This window comes from Myotis myotis, unplaced genomic scaffold (genome assembly GCF_014108235.1).
Source record: "Myotis myotis isolate mMyoMyo1 unplaced genomic scaffold, mMyoMyo1.p scaffold_m19_p_3, whole genome shotgun sequence".
Classification (NCBI taxonomy): domain Eukaryota; kingdom Metazoa; phylum Chordata; class Mammalia; order Chiroptera; family Vespertilionidae; genus Myotis; species Myotis myotis.
Window position 1 is genome coordinate 85,977,529 of NW_023416335.1, and position 16,177 is coordinate 85,993,705.

General features: G+C 43.0%; 1 protein-coding gene across 2 annotated transcripts in view; it reads left to right on the forward strand.

Moving 5' to 3' along the window:
* The first annotated feature begins 11,721 nt into the window (after window positions 1-11,721).
* Window positions 11,722-16,177, forward strand: part of FNDC3A (fibronectin type III domain containing 3A) — a 239,055-nt gene continuing 234,599 nt past the window's right edge. The window contains exon 1 of one of the 2 annotated variants that reach the window (XM_036297627.1): window positions 11,722-11,844. The gene's annotated coding sequence lies outside the window, so the exon portion shown is untranslated. Of the gene's footprint in view, window positions 11,845-12,541; window positions 12,668-16,177 lie in introns of those variants that run through there. The other variant, XM_036297625.1, reaches the window with a different exon arrangement.

Sequence of the window (16,177 nt, forward strand, 5' to 3'; positions counted from 1 at the left end):
CATAGTTTTCCTGTCCTGTATTTCTAATACTTTCCATCACAAACTTTTGTGCCAATTTATTTCTTACCTCTAAACACACTTGGCATTTTCCCAATCTTATCCCTTTGTTACCTGTTGTTTCCATTAAAGTACTTTCTCTTGACCATTCTATTTGAAGCCTATTCTTCACGGTTCATCTCAAATTTCACCCCTTCTGAACTAATATGGAATGAATTAATCACACAGACCTAGGTATGAATACCAGCTCTGCTATTTTCTTAGTTGTCTATATGTGAACATATGTAGAGCCAACATTTCTCATCTATAGAATGAAACTAATAGAACTTTGATCACAAAGTTAAAGATTAAATAAAATAAATTAAATTTTAAAAGCACAAAACTTGTGTCTGGTCATCCCATAACAACTGATTGCTTGCCTTTTTGAATTCATGCAGCAATTTTATCTGAACTGTTCATTTCAAATGCTATATCACCGAGTGTCTTTTTGCATGAGTATATTTTGTGTCCCTATTCAAAATTTATCTGATTAAAACTTGCAAAGTGTAAGCAGGATATAAAATATCATGCTAGGTATTCCAAACAGAGGAATTTAATTCAAGAAATTAGTCAGAAAGATATTGAAAAACTAAAATCTCAAATGAGGGACACTGGAGGATGTTAGCTAATACCTGCTGGGCTTGTGGGAGGTGGGGCAGGGAACTAAATGAAAAAAACAAACAAACAAACAAAAAAAAACAACAACAACAACCTAGTTACTTGGAGGGAAGAGTACTCAGGATTCATGTAGTTAGTTAGTACTCAGATTTCCAAGGGAGATTTTGTAGGCTAATGCTTATGTTAACCAGGGGCACAGTTGCCTAGTCCTGGTAGCCATGAAGGGATGTGAATCAACTAGTGCTAAATATGCCAAAAGACATTAAGGCTATTTTGTAGCTCTCATTTTTTTTTATAGGAATTGCAACTAGGAAGCAAGTCCTATTCTGCTTCACTTGCTTTCCAATCTCGTTCTAGTTGCTACAGCCTCCATTTGTGGATCCTAATTGGAAAGCTGTTGGATCCAGACCTAGCCCAATATACTAGAGCAGAGTATTAGATGATGGGTTTGGAGCTGAGAGCAAAAGATAATTAGCACAAATAGTAAATGTATTGTTGTCAAGACATTTGTCCTTTGTACAGAGCCTTCAACATAAAAGGTATTCTATAAATATATCCTGATTGATTCTCTCCTTTGCACTGAACCCCTCTCTGAAGCATATTTGGATTATCATTTTAAATTAGATTCTTAAAGAAAAAAGTTTGCTCTTATTCTATGTTAAGAAAGATGCTTAGTGTAAAATCAATGCTCAATAGACATTGTTACTAAGAAAATTAATATCTCTCTATATAAAAGCCTAATAGGCAAATTGTACCCTCAGGAATTTGACTGGGAGACCGAGAGTTCACGCACTATGACATGTGCTGATGACCAAGGGGCAGCACAGAATAAAGGAAAGCCCCGGCTGCCAGCCAGCAGCCAGGAAAGGGAGGCCCCACCTGGCAGGCAGGAGGAAGGCCCCAGCCGGCAGTCGGAAGGCCCCAATTGGCCCTGATTGTCGGCCAGGCATAGGGACCCTACCTGTGCATGAATTTTGTGCACCAGGCCTCTAGTAATAAATAATTTCAGTAGCATCCACATCCCTCATCCAACATACTTAATTGTTTTTGTAGCTCGAGTCACAGCTTGAGCTTAAACTATTTTTTGCCCTAGGATTTGAGCATGTTTGGGCATGTCTATAGAGCTGGTAGAGCAGGCCTATTTAGAAAGGAAGGAAAAAAAAACTCTTCCTAAGAGAAGAGACATATGAACAGTTTGCTTCAAGCTCCATTGCCATGTGTTAAAAGCCTTAGTGCAATAGGTTGTCTAGTCTATGAATTCATGTCCAAGTGCTAGAGCTGCAAACAAATTATATAATTACTAGAGGCCTGGTGCATGAAATTCGTGCATGGGTAGGGTCCCTAGCCTGGCCGGTGATCAGGGCCAATCAGGACCTTCCTTCCCCTGGCTGCCAGCTGGGGCCTTCCTTAATTCTACACTGCCCCCTGGTGGTCAGCGCACATCAGGGCGAGCGGTCAAACTCCCAGTCAGTCGAACTCCCGAGGGGACAATTTGCATATTAGCCTTCTATTATGTAGGATATGCTTCACTATGATGGACATGGGAATTTGGGTACTGAAGACACAGCAACAGGAGATGGTGCCCCTGAAAAATTATATCATGGTACAGTCATGGGTGCCCTTATCAGGGGTTGATAGTCAGCACAGACAGCACTGTAGTGGGGGAAGCTTTGTTGGCTGTCTAAACAATAGGATAGAACACTTCAATAAGCCAAAAGGGAAAGGAGGAAGGTGATGAAAGTCATGTAATTGCTCAGGAGACTAATTCTTGGAGTCTAGCTGTGCAAATCCTGGGGATTCTTAGAATCACCTGGAACAAATCTATAATAATGAAAGTGTAATAGGCTAATTGGACCGGACAGCCAAATGACCTTCTGGACGTCATTCCGGATGTCCTTCCGGACGAAGCCGCGGAGGTGGGGGCCAAGGCAGAGGCAGTTAGGAGCGATCAGGCAGGCAGGCAGGCAGGCAGACTGGTTAGGGGTGATTAGGCAGGAAGGCGAGCGGTTAGGTGATCAGGCAAGCAGGAGAGTGGTTAGGGGCAATCAGGCAGGCAGGCAGAGTGGTTAGGGGTGATCAGGGAGGCAGGCAGGTGAGTGGTTAGGAGCCAGTGGCCCAGACTTTGAGAGGGATGTCCAACTGCCTGTGGGATCAGGCCTAAACCAGCAGTCGGACATCCCCCAAGGGGTCCCAGATTGCAAGACAGTGCAGGCCAGGCTGAGGGACAGCCCCCCATGCATGAATTTCATGAACCAGGCCTCTATTTTGAATATAATGAGAAAAGAGTAAGAGGCTACTCTTTGAGAATTTAACCATAACCTATTTTTACTCTTAGTCTGATGTAGCTTTGGAAAATTGGTTACATTTAAATTTCCAAAGTTTTAAGTCATTAGCTTTTCTAATTTGAAGACTCTAAATAAAGCTCAAGTGCTCCTCAGTCGATGAGCGGATAAAAAAAGCTCTGGTACATTTATATAATGAAATACTATGCAGCTATAGGAAAGAAGAATCTCTTACCTTTTTCCACAGCATGGATGAGCCAGTATTATGCTAAGTGAAACAAGCCAGTCAGAGAAAGACAAATATCACTTATATGTAAAACATAATGAACAAAACAAACTGGTGAACAAAACAGGTCCAGAGGCATCGATGCTTGGGACAGACTGACAGATCTCAGAGGGGAGGGGAGTGGGGGACAGGAAGAGATCAACCAAAGGACTTATATACATACTAGAGGCTCGGTGCATGAAATTCGTGCATGGGGGGATTGGGGAGAATTTCCTCAGCCCAGCCTGCACCCTCTCCAATCTGGGACCCCTGGGGGGATATCTGACTGCCTCTCGCAATCCAGGACCGCTGGCTCCTAACTGCTCGCCTGCCTGCCTGCCTGATTGCCCCTAACCCCTCTGCCTACCTGCCTGATCACCCCTAACTTCCTCTGCCTCACCCCGCACCCAGGACCCAGGATTCCCTCCTCCAGCCAGTCACAGGCACCCAGGACCCAGGCTTCCCTCCCTCTGGCCGGCTGCAGGCACCCAGGACCTGGGCCAGCTTCACTTGGGCTGGCCACAGCCACAGGGGACCATGGACAGGCTGCTTTGCCTGGGCCGCAGCCACAGGTGCCCAGGACCATGGGGCAGGTGGCTTGTCCCTCTCCCAGGCCACAGCCACAGGCACTGGTGCCCGGGACCGTGGGGTGGGCGGCTTGTCCCTCTCCTGGGCTGCAGGCGCAGGCGTTGGCACCCAGGACTGTAGGGACCATGGGGCCAGCAAATTGTCCCTCTCCCAGGCTGCAGGCACAGCCCCAGCCGCTGGTGCCTGGGACTGTGTGGCATGCAGCTTATTCCTCTACTGGGCCACAGGTACAAGTGCAGGCGCAGCTGCAGGCACCCAGGAACGCAGGGCAGACAGCTTGTCCCTCTTCGAGGCCGCAGCCACAGGCGCTGGTGCCTGGGACTGTGGGGCGGGCGGCTTGTCCCTCTCCCAGGCCGCAGCCTGGCTGGTCCCCATTCCTCTCTCATGAGCTCATTTGTGCCTGGCGGGTCCCCATTCCTCTCTCCCCAGTGTTGAGTGTCTGAGCAGTTAAGGCATGACAGCATGAGGGCATGATGACGTGAGGGTGTGACGACCATTTGCATATTAGCTCTCCATTTTATAGGATATATTAGTATATGGTCCATGGACACAGACAATAGGTTGTTGAAGGCCCCGGGTAGGGAAGGGGCTGGGTGGAGGGAGGTAATGGGGGGAGGGGAAATAGGGGACATTTGTAATACTGTCAACAATAAAAAATAAATATATTAAAAAAGAGCCTTTTTATTTTACTTTCTTTTGGTAATGGAAATTACTATAATAAATTAATTTTAGCTTTTGTCTTTTCAACATAATAGTACTTGGTTTATATCTTGTATGGCGAAAGAGAAAGTAAGATCAAAGTTCAGATGTGCCTTAATTTTTAAAATTTTATACATAAAAATTTGAAATAATAAATACAATTGGTATTTTTATTTACTTCATTAAAATTATTCAATTTACAAATGATTTCCCTGGTTTTTCCCATTATTATACATCATTGTCCTTATTTAAAAGATGCCTGTTTCATTTGTATTTTACATATAAAAATCAAAAACAGCATGGCCAGTGTTGCCAAGTGGCTGGAGTGTCAACCCACAGACCAAAGTGTCTCGGGTTCGATTCCTAGTCAAGGGCAGGGACCTGGGTTGCAGGTTCAATTTCTGGCTCTGGTTGGGGCATGTTCAGGAGGTAACCAATCCATGTGGCTCTCTCACATTGATGTTTCTCTCTCTCCCCCTCCCATTCTCTCTAAAAGTCAATGGGAAAAATATCCTCAGGTAAGGACTAACAACAATATAAAAACAAAGCCCAGCTGGTGTTGCTAGGTGGTTGAGCATCGCCCTATGAACCAGGAGGTCAAAGTTTGATTCCAGGTCAGGGTACATGCCTTTTTGTGGGCTTCATCCCCACAAGGGGGTGTGCAGGGGGCAGCTGATCAATGGTTTTCTCTCATAATTGATGTTTCTATCTCTCCCCCTCTCCCTTCCTCTCTGGAAATAATAACATTTTTAAAAAACTTACTATATAAGGATATTTACTATTTATGAAAGTTGATTTGTCTAGTAATTTAAAAATGCAATTTGGTTTAAATATTTAATTCTAAAATTTGAGGAAGAGCTTTAAATTTGGTGACAACTGAATGTAAATTATCTGAATTTTCATTTCCTAAATCACTTAAATTTTATTTTTATTTTTTTGAAGATTAAAATCTCATTGTAATCTTGATAAAGCATTGCTCCATTTTGAAATTTTCTTTTTGGAATAAAAAAGGCAGGTAATTTGAGGACAGTTTATTCAAATCCCAAGCACCTTTGGCCCCATTATTTTTACAGATGCCTATCACCTTCTTCTGTTTTTAACATCGATTCATATGTCACCTAGTAATGCTGAATTATGATCATTGTGTGTTCAACCCCAAGTCAGCTATCGGAGCCTTCGAAAGCTGTATAAAACATCAAAGAGCTATTGATAGTCTAAAAGACAGCTATAGAAATCTTTTTTTTCCAACCTAAAGAAAATCCTTATAACTGGTCTATTATTGTATAACCCCTTCAGGTCAAGAACCTATTCAATAAGTCCTGGACAGTAACTAGATAAAACTTTCTCTTCTTTGAAAGTAAGACTGTCTCTAGTAGCAATGCTTTGAAACCGTATCATTAACATTAACATTCAAAATCTTTTATAATGGACTATTGGGATTATCATTTTGTGATTAAAGAATTTCTTGGTCTTTCCTAATTAGTTTCCCTATTTAAAAAAAAAAAAAACAACAAAAAACCCAACATTATTAAAGACTTGAACCATAGATGAGCAGTTTTCTTGACCAATTGAGTCAATTCTAGTTTAACTCCATGTCACAGGGAGGAAAAAACTATCTTATTTGTGAAAGTTGACATGTTTGAGCAGCTTTATGATGTGCAAAGCATGGCTCATGTATTACCCACATAAGAATCTGTTACAGTGCTTGTAAAATGCAGATTTTGGTATCCAAATCTCAGTGTGGAGGACACGTGGTAGAACCACTATATATTAAGGAAGCTTCCTATGTGATTTTTATTCATGCAAAGTTTAAGAATTACTCAAGAACAGAGTTACTCTTTAGTTTAGCAAATCACTTGAATGGATCTTTTTTTATTTTGGAAAGGAAGCTATGGTGTCCAAGGCTATTCTTGATAAAAAGGAGGACAGAAAACAAACTTCTCTGAGTAATAATAAATTAACAGGAATTTGGGAACTGTCCTCAGATAGCTTCAAAGGGAAGTGGCTTTAAAAGGGTCCCCAAAATTTATAAAACTGTAGAGAAGGTCCTTGTTAGAATGAGGGTCCATAGCAATATCATGGCAGAATGGGGGTCTGAGAAGAATGATGGCCAATGAGAAATTCCCTGCAGTGGAAATAGCCAATGTTCAATATCAAGTTGTTTCCTATTTTGTGTCTTATTTCCTTTGCTTTTAGGAATGGAGCTGTTCCATCCACGAAGTAAAGCATAGCTGGGAAAGAATAGTGAGGCATAGAGATTGCAACAGGATCAAGAATTTGGACCAAGGCTTGATCCTGGCCAAATCTCTTCCAAGTGTCTTTGTAAGCATTGAGGAATGTTCTTGACTTCCCTAACTGCACCAGGTCATAATTAGCCAGGGCAGTCTAATCATATAGCTATCATTTATTTATTGAGCATCAGGCATGTGCCAGGAATTTTCATGCATTATGTCAATTAATCCTGCAAAGTAGGTATTTTCTCCCTAGTTTACAGTTGAAGAACTGAGGCTCAGAAGAATAACACACCCAAGATCAATCATTCAGAAACAGAGCTGAGATTCAGCCCACATTTACCTGACCCCAAAGCCTGTCTCTCTTCCCCCATATAATAACACTTCTCAGAGACAAAATACTTCTGGCCTTTTTAACTCATGTGCCTTCAAATCAACTGCTTTCACCTCTTTCAGACTTGCACCAGTTCCCCATCTAAAGAGAAGAGCAATGGCTGTGTTCTCTCTGCCTGCCTTTAGAATTAGGACCCCCAATGTTGCTTAGAGAATTCAGTCAGCATAATCCTCCCACCTCAATCTCCTGCTGTCCTAGCTTTCTCCCGCACCAAACTTCTATTTTCCCAACTTCTTAAAAGATGTCTCCACCTGCAGTTAGACTTCTTCATCTCCTTCTTTCTCTTCAACCCATACTAGTGTCTTGTCAAGAGCTATGAAGGGTCGGCAATCTTAATAACTTAGCCTACTATAGTTTCTTGGATGCTAGCAGAAGACCTGAGTATTCTGGGTCAAAGAACTATATCACATATGGCACAGCAAACAGCACAAACTTTATGTCAATGACAATTTCTTTGCCTCCCAGGTATCAGCCAGGGACAACATGGAGTGGCCCAGGTGATGCTGGTTTGCATCACAGTTGAGAAACCCCATGATTCAAAATCTTTTATAATGGGCTACAAGGAAGCCTGCGTAATCTTTTCCACAGAAGGAGACATCATCATATTGAATGGTAAACACTGGTGCCTGCTACTCTGGTAGAAAACACTATTTCTGTCTTCCAAGGCTGTTTGCTATATAACCATCCTGGAAAAGATAGTCTGAAACAAAAGCTGCTAGTGCCACTGCTCACAAAATGTACAGAAATATGACAGTCCCATGGAGAATTGTGTCCTAATATATTATTGTATCTCTTTCCACTAATCATACAGAAGATTGCTCTCTTAAAAGTGATCAATTGCATGTTTAAACAACCTTCTAGAATCTTCAAAGGGGCCTCAAAGATCATTAAATCATTCAAAAAATATTTGTTGGACACCTACTACATGTGTTAGCAAAATTATGCACTATTTTCCTCATGAAGGGAGCAACAGACATACTTAGTATTCACACATACCGAAATGTTATTGTTATATTGTAAATCAGTGAGCTGAACATAAGACACCGTAATAAGCCAAATTAATTTGGAGTCTTTTATTATGCTAGTGGGCTCTGAGGAATATTGCTTCCAGAGTCTGGGCAAAGCAACATGGAGGAAGTTTTCCCTTTATACTTTTCTAATGTCTTTGTCTCCTAACTATGGGGTTTCTGGTCCCTTTTGCAAGTTTTCAAAAGAGCCCTATGTATGCTTAGCAGATATCTCGCAGGAAGCCTGTAGCCTTGAGTACAACACAGTTCAGTAGCCTTGAGTACAGATAACTAAAAGACACCTGGTATGGGGGTAGCTAGGGACAGCAGCGGAGCGGCTTGTAAGGTCAGACAGTTGAGCTTGTCACACAGTTGAGCTTATTTTTCCTATCATTAGAGCAAATGCGTCCAATAATAGCAGAATTAATTCACAAAACAAAGGGTTGTCTATGTCTAGTGGAAATTTCAAACAACAGTTTTTACAAAATAGAGGTTATTATGCTTCATTACAAGTTGTGGTTAAGGCAGAGGGAAAGGTACATGTTAGTAGAAGAGCTGACATCAACAAGGGGTCGTGAACTTGTCTGGGAATCCAGGAATGCCTTTTGCTTACTTGGATGAGTAAGAGAAGATGGTTAAAAGGAAGAGGAAGAGCAATGCAGAGAGCCTGTGGCTGTTGGGATCACAGCACATTAGAGAAACTAAAAGAAAGTCAGGAAGTCTCCCACTTAGTAAGCAAGGAGAGTTAGATGAGATGAGAATGAAAAAGGCAAGACCTCTCACATGGTCTGGTAGGCACCTTCAAAATTCTAGTCTTTCCTTCAGAGCAATGAGAAGTTGTTTAAGGGTTTCATGTGAGAAGTGATATGTACTTATTTGCTTTTCAAAAAATCATTTTGGCTGCAAAGTAGAGAATGACTGGAAGGGCTCCGATTGAATGCAGTAAGACCAGATTAAATTGGTGGCAATTGGAAAGAAGTAGACCAATTTGCAAGATTTTGGAGATAAAATTGCCAGGACTTGGTGATACAATGAATATGGGGTCTGAGGGTAAGGAAGATATGACTACTACATATTTGATTTGAACAACTGGATAGAGAGGGTAAAGAAAACAAGAAGAATTTATGAATTCAGTTATCCTAAACCAGTGGTAGGCAAACTCATTAGTCAACAGAACCAAATATCAACAGTACAACGATTGAAATTCCTTTTGAGAGCCAAATTTTTTAAACTTAAACTATATAGGTAGGTAGATTATTAACTTAATTAGAGTACTCCTAAGCTGGCCTTTGCTAAAAACGTCCTCAATCTGATTGAGGTATGTTCGCTGAGGTCAACCCCTTCCAACTCTCCCATCCTCACTTGTCTTGTATACTTGTTTCGTCTATCTCCTTTCGATCATCCTCTCTATATGTCCAAACCATCTCAACATACCTTTCTCAATCCTCGACACTACATCTTCTTTCACTCCACAACGTTCCCTAAAATTAACTTAATAAACTTTACTTTTGTCACCCACACGATTTGCTGATGTGACTAGCACTAACCACTGCACAATGAGACTGCTGACTGACTGGCTCACTCAACTGGGGCATGAATCGCGCGCCTCCCCCACGCTGTGTATCCTGTGGCCAGCCTGCGCTGTGTCTCCTGACCGACACCCCCCACTTCTTCTAATGCCACTTCTTCAAAATAGAGTCGCCCAGGCCGAAAACTGACTTCTGCGCATGGGCCACAAAGTTTCAATTGCACTGTACTGCGCGCCTGCACGTGGTATTTTGTGGAAGAGCCACACTCAAGGGGCCAAAGAGCCACATGTGGCTCGCGAGCCACGGTTTGCCGACCACTGGCCTAAACTGTTGTGACATTAGTGAACATGTCATTGAAACAGCTGGTATCAGATCTGGAATTTAAGGGGAAGGTCTGGGCTAGAGACACATATTTGGAAATCATCAGCATATAAATGATAACTAAAATCACTGGTGTGGGAGATGTTTTGATCAAGAGATTATAATGAAAACAGAAAAGAACCGAAATGAAATTGAGAGGTACCCCTATATTTAATAACTAGGGAGAAGAAAATAATCTGCAAGGGAATTAGAGAAGCAGCACCCAGAAATATAAAAACAAACAGAACCAAAAAATGCAAGGAAATTATAATGCCAAAGGAAGAATAAATATTCAAGGAAGTAAGTTGTCAAAGTGTTGAGTATTGTTGAAAGCTCAATAAAGATGAGGACTGAAAATGACCCTTATTTTATTGATTAAAAAAATGAAGCATTGAAAAGTGATTTGTTCATAGCCAACATAAATTCTTGTCCCTCTCTGGATTCTCAGAAAATTCATGCTGATGCCCATGCTAGGGTTATGTGTGTGATCTATTCTCTCCACAGGACATACATTTCCCAGTCCTCACTTGACTTCGCTTACAGCATTGTATATTGTTAACTACCATCTCTAGGTCTACTTCAATGATATTCCTGAATTGTGTCTTATTCTCTTTCAAAATAGCTGTTCTTTGTTGTTTATATACACATGTAATAGGTATGCCCAAGAAATGCTTTAAATCCTCATACTTAAAAACAATATGGAGTTATGTTTTAGTTATTCAGAGATCAGCTTTCCAGCAATTTTGTCTGAAAGAGGACCAAATCTAGAAGCTAAGAAAAGGGGAGGGGATTGAGTACAAACTTCCAGTTATAAAATAAGCTTCAGGGATATAATGAACAGTATAGGGAATAGAACAGATAATATAATAACTATGTCTGATGACAGTTGGTTGTCATATTGTGGTGGTCACTTTATAAGGCATATAAATGTTCAATCACCATGCTGTCGTACACCTGAAACTAATATGTTGTATATCTACTTTAATTAAAATAAAAAATTTAAAAATATATTAATTTTTAAAGAAAATTAAAGAAAAGGAAACACCTCTCACAGGAAAATAACTTTTGATAATGAACAGCAATAAAAATATCTTAAGATACCACTTGATGTAGAGTCACTGTCCTATTTACTGATGGGAAGAAAAAAATTTCCATTAGCTGGATGTAGATAGAAACATCTGATTATTCATCACCTGGAGCCATAAAGAAAAGCAGTCAAGAAAGGAGAAAATAATAAAAAATAAACAGTAAAACAGGAAGGATGAGAGGAAGGAGGGGGGGGGGGGGGGCGGAAAGGGGGGAGCAGATGAAGAGATGAGAAGCAGTGACAGTCACTAGAAAAGGAGATGAGGACAAGCCAAAGGAAATAAAAGAGATCACTAGAGTGAGGATCCTACATATTTCAGCAATCCCCTGGGACTTAAGCGCAAGGCCACGGCATGGAATGGAAGGGTCAGTCATCAACAAAGGATTTCATCCATCATCGTATTCTTTAAGAATCTAGGCAGGGAGTACCTTGTGAAAGGATTTCTGTGAAAAGGTTAAAATAAAAATACTGCTCTTTTAAAAGGCAGCCCCGTTTAAAAAAATAACAGTGAAATCAAGCCAGAACAGGGACCCTGGTGGCGTCCGGCTCGGCGGTGGCAGGAGCAGTGCCCGGGCCGGGCTCGCGCTCCAGGACCCCCCTTCCCGAGCCCCCGGGGCTCAGTGCGGAAGTAGGCGCCGCCGGCCCGCGGGCGGCTCCCGAGGCGGCCCGCAGCGCCCCCCCGGAGCCGAGGTGGGGGCGGTCGCTGCCGAGTTCACCTGTAGATCTTCGCGCTGTGGTCCAAACTCAGGTACGGTCGTGGGTTTTCACGCGATTTGACTGGGGAACAGACCCAGGAACTACCTCCCACGTCTCCGACTGAAGTAAACACCTAAGTGTGTTTGCTGGCGAGCGAGGTCCCGGGCGGCAAGCGCTCAGGGCTGGAGGCGCCCAGCCCACCGGGGTCGTCTCCTTATCCCGAGGGGGAGTGTCCGTACGGGCACGGGCCCCGCGTTAAATTCGCGAGCTTTCGTGAAGAGGCGGACCCGCCGCGTCCCGGGAAGCGGGGTTGGCGGGGTGGGGGGTTGCAATTTGGGCTGAGAATTGTGAGGGGCCCCGGGAACTTCAACTAACGCCACATTTCCCCGGTGTGGCCCGGGTCCCGCCGCGGCAGAGGCTTCGAGAACCAGGCGCAGCCGAGCCTCGGGAAAGGGCCTGCAGCCTCGGAGGGCGGGGAGCTGAGGGGGCGCTCGGACATCGCGGCCCCGCGGGCGGCTCGCGCTCCCAGGAGAGACCCGGGGCCGCGGAGTCCGGGCCGCCGGGGGCGCCGTCGGCGGGGCTCGCGCAGCCGCACTGGGCGCGCCGACGCCGGACTCCTCCTCCCGGCTCCGTAGTAAGCATGGCGGCGGCGGCGTTCGTGGTCCCTCGGGTGAAACAGAAAGCGGGAGCTGCGCGGAGAGGGAGCGAAGAGCGGGGCTGAGGCGGCGCCGTCACAGCCGGGAAGACACCCCAAGAGTCAGCGCGCCGGCCCCCGAGCCGGCTCTGCCTCTGAGGCGGAGCGAGAGCGGTCAGTCACCGAAGACGAGGCGCCAGGGTAGCCGCCTTCCTCCGCCCCGAAGCGGCGTGACTCGGAGGTGAGAGCGCGGGCACTCCCTTCGGGGAAGGTGGGGAAGACCGACCCACCCCCGCCCCGCCCCTCGGCCGGCTTCACGGAAACCGTTAGGCTGGGGCTGCGGGGGCCGGTGCGCCGAGCGGGGCTCGGGCCGTCGAGGGCCTGGACCTCCCCGTCCTGTGGGCGCGTCGTGGGCCGAGGGGAGTGGGGGCCGCGCGGGACCCGGCCGCCGGCGGGGCACCTGCGGGTGGGGGTCTCACCTCGGGGCGATTCCGGGGGCGCGGCCCGGCCACCAGCCTGAGGAGGCGGCGCGGGGGCGCGGGCAACACCTCCGACCCCCCACTCAGCCCCCCTCTCGGGCCCGCGGCGCCGCTCCTGGTGGTGCGGGGGCGGGAGAGGGGCCCTGGGCAGAGGATCGGGAGCGGCCGCCGCGCCTTCGGTTTTGGCCTCCCGGCAGCCGCCGGACTTGAAACGCGTTTCTGAAGAGAATTTTCCCCGCTCAGCGTGGGGTTAAAACCTCGAAAACCCGCCCTGTGTGTTTGGTCTCGGTGGGTTGTACCTGGTCGTCCCTCCGCCCGGCGGAGGTACCACCTGTTCCGTCGGGAGGGAGACTGGCGGCCGCCCTCGCCCTGGCAGCAGCCGGCATCGCTGAACTTTTGAGACGGCTGTGGAGGGACATCCAGCGTTCGGTAAAGGAAAATGAACAAATGATTTAGTCGTGAAATCGCGGCGGCTGTTTTAATTAATTAAGGTAGTCGTTCATCGTTCTTTTATTAAATTGCGTTCAAAGCCTTGGGATATTTTTTGGGGGGGAGGGGGTGCGTAATGATTGCTGAGGTGCTAAGAACCGTGAATTAAGAAATTTTCTTTTGTGAGATTTTGTGAAAACCTTTGTGTCTCCGCATCGATTAAGAATAACAGGCTGACAAGATTTATTTTTACAGTATAATCCTCACTCATGTATGTGTTCACCGAGGACTCTTAAAAGTGAGCAACATAATTAATTTGCTGCTTAACTGTGGTCTGTGTTTATAGTTCTTGAAACCAAAGTTTTTCTGTATTATAAGAATGAAATAGCAAAAGCTGAGCTGTTGCTATAATATTTTATCACCATGCCATTACCAGCACCAGTGCTAAACATATGCTCCTCAGGAGTTGGAACCATATGTTAGGCAGAAACTCACTGAGTTTTGTGACTACGTGCTTGTGTTTGGATGAATATTTAGTTTTTATGTATTTGTTAAATCTGTAATTCTTGCCATCGTGCAAGTTTTATTTAATTCACCTAAAAATATTCAAGAGAAATGAATCCCTACCTTTTTGATATTTTCTTGGTTGAATTGACTTTTCTCATGTCATGAGATAAAGTGCCCACTGAGACAGATGGTGGACTTCACAGAAAACAATGCTAGGAAGTATTTTTAAAACATCTTTTATAATATAGAACCTACAATTTTGCTTTCAGCTTTTTAGCCCACTGATATTGTTGCCATCAGTAATAATACCAGTTAGTGGGAAGAAGGGTTGATGATTTGACAGGAAAAAAATCTTGTTCAAAATTTTTATTAAAAATTCTATATTTAAACACTTTAGCATTATCACTGTATATTTTACTATATTATTTTCCTTTCCTACATACATCATCTCAGTTTTCTTGTGTAAATTAACTGAAATTTTTTTTAATTTCAGTCTGGCTGCCTTTAGCCACCTGTATGCTTCTGAATTAACTCCCTCTTTTTCCTTTTGTCTGACTCCTCAGAATCATTTAATACTCAGGAAAAATAAACTTTTGGTTAATACTGGCTTCAGTCAAACATAATTATGAAGGTAATTTGCTTCTCCCAAAGTAAAGATATGGCTTTGAAAAAACTGATTCTAGGATTATCTTTTGATTCTATGATATCTTTTAGTATCATCTGTTTTATCACTTCCCCTCTTCATATGGGTAATTGAGAGTGGATTTCTTTTACCATGCATTTAATAATTGTTTCGATTGTGAAATTTCTACAGTATAATACTAAGCATATTTTATTACTAATTTAAAAAATTTCCCTGTTTTCTGACTAGCTAGGCATAGGTCAGGTCAAGAGACTATAAAACTCAGAAAAAAGAGAAGGGATCCACGATTAATATTCTCATTGTCTTTTGTGGCTTTACTTAGGTAAAGAGCATTTAATTTATAATTTGTCAATTTTTAGTCAGGTCTCAGGGTGGGGTAAAAGTAGATTTACAGTTTGTATGGAAAATAATACAATAAATAATAAATAACAATACAAGAATAAACTGTGTTTCTTGTACTCACAATTGTAAATTTACTTTTGTCCCATCTCTGTACTTAAGCTTCTTTTAAAAATTTGTATTTTTTAATGTTTATACATCCAAGGCTTATGCACCTTATGTTTTTGCCTATATTTTTAAATTACAATTTGAAGTAATCTAAAAAGTCTTTTTGAAAAATGTTTTTGGTGCTTTTTAAATAAAAATGAATCTAGGTGGTATCTTTAAGAGTGATGTAGGAATATGCACAAGATTTTTCATTTTGTTAGTCAGGTAATCAAAAGATAAATGATTGTGTATGTTTTATATTCCTAGCATTTTCTAGGAAACTTCAGATAAATTCACAATATTGTAAATTCAGAAATGTAGAATGCTGTGCTTATCTATCCCATTGAATCTTTTACTGCCTCAGTTTATGACTTTGCTAAAAAGAAAATAAAAATTAAAAATGGCCCCTCTGGATATCAATGTCAAGAGCTGCCTTTTAAAAAATATATATATTTTTATTGTTTTCATAAAGGAAGGGAGAGGGGGAGAGAGATAGAAACATCAATGAGAGAGAATCATTGATCAGCTGCCTCCTGCATACCCCCTACTGGGAATCAATCCAGCAACCCAGGCATGTGCCCTTGACCTGAATTGAACCTGGGACCCTTCAGTCTGCAGGCCCATGCTCTATCCACTGAGCAAAACCGGCTAGGGCAAGAGCTGCTTCTTAAAAAGCAATGAATGTCTAATAGTGTTGAATTCGGGTGGATTTTTTTTTTTTACATGATTAAGAGCTTTTATAATTTTCTTAATATTTTGGGCTCATTTTATTTTAGAGTATTATTTAGTGCTCTCTTTTTATCTCTTGATCCTTATCTCTCTGTTCTCCCCCGATTATAGTTTTGCTTGTTTATCACATACACTTTCTAAGTTCTCAGTGTAACCCTATGATCTTCCATCAAGTTCTTTTGTGGGTGTCATCTTTTGATATTTCCAGTCACTTACTACCCTTTACCCAGCCCTCAGGCTATTTTTCTCCAAGATAGAGAGGTACACTTGGGAGATGACGTGTGCTTAAAAGATGATGAACTATTATTAAAATGGAGATACAGATAAAAGCAGTGTGATGTGTTTCCTTCCTTCAAGTAGTTTACAAATTAGTTGGGGATACTAGATTAACACATGGGAAATCATTAGCAAAAAATAACATGGTATTATTAAGTTGTGTAGCAACGACTAAAATTTAAAGGAGAATGAGGGCCACTAG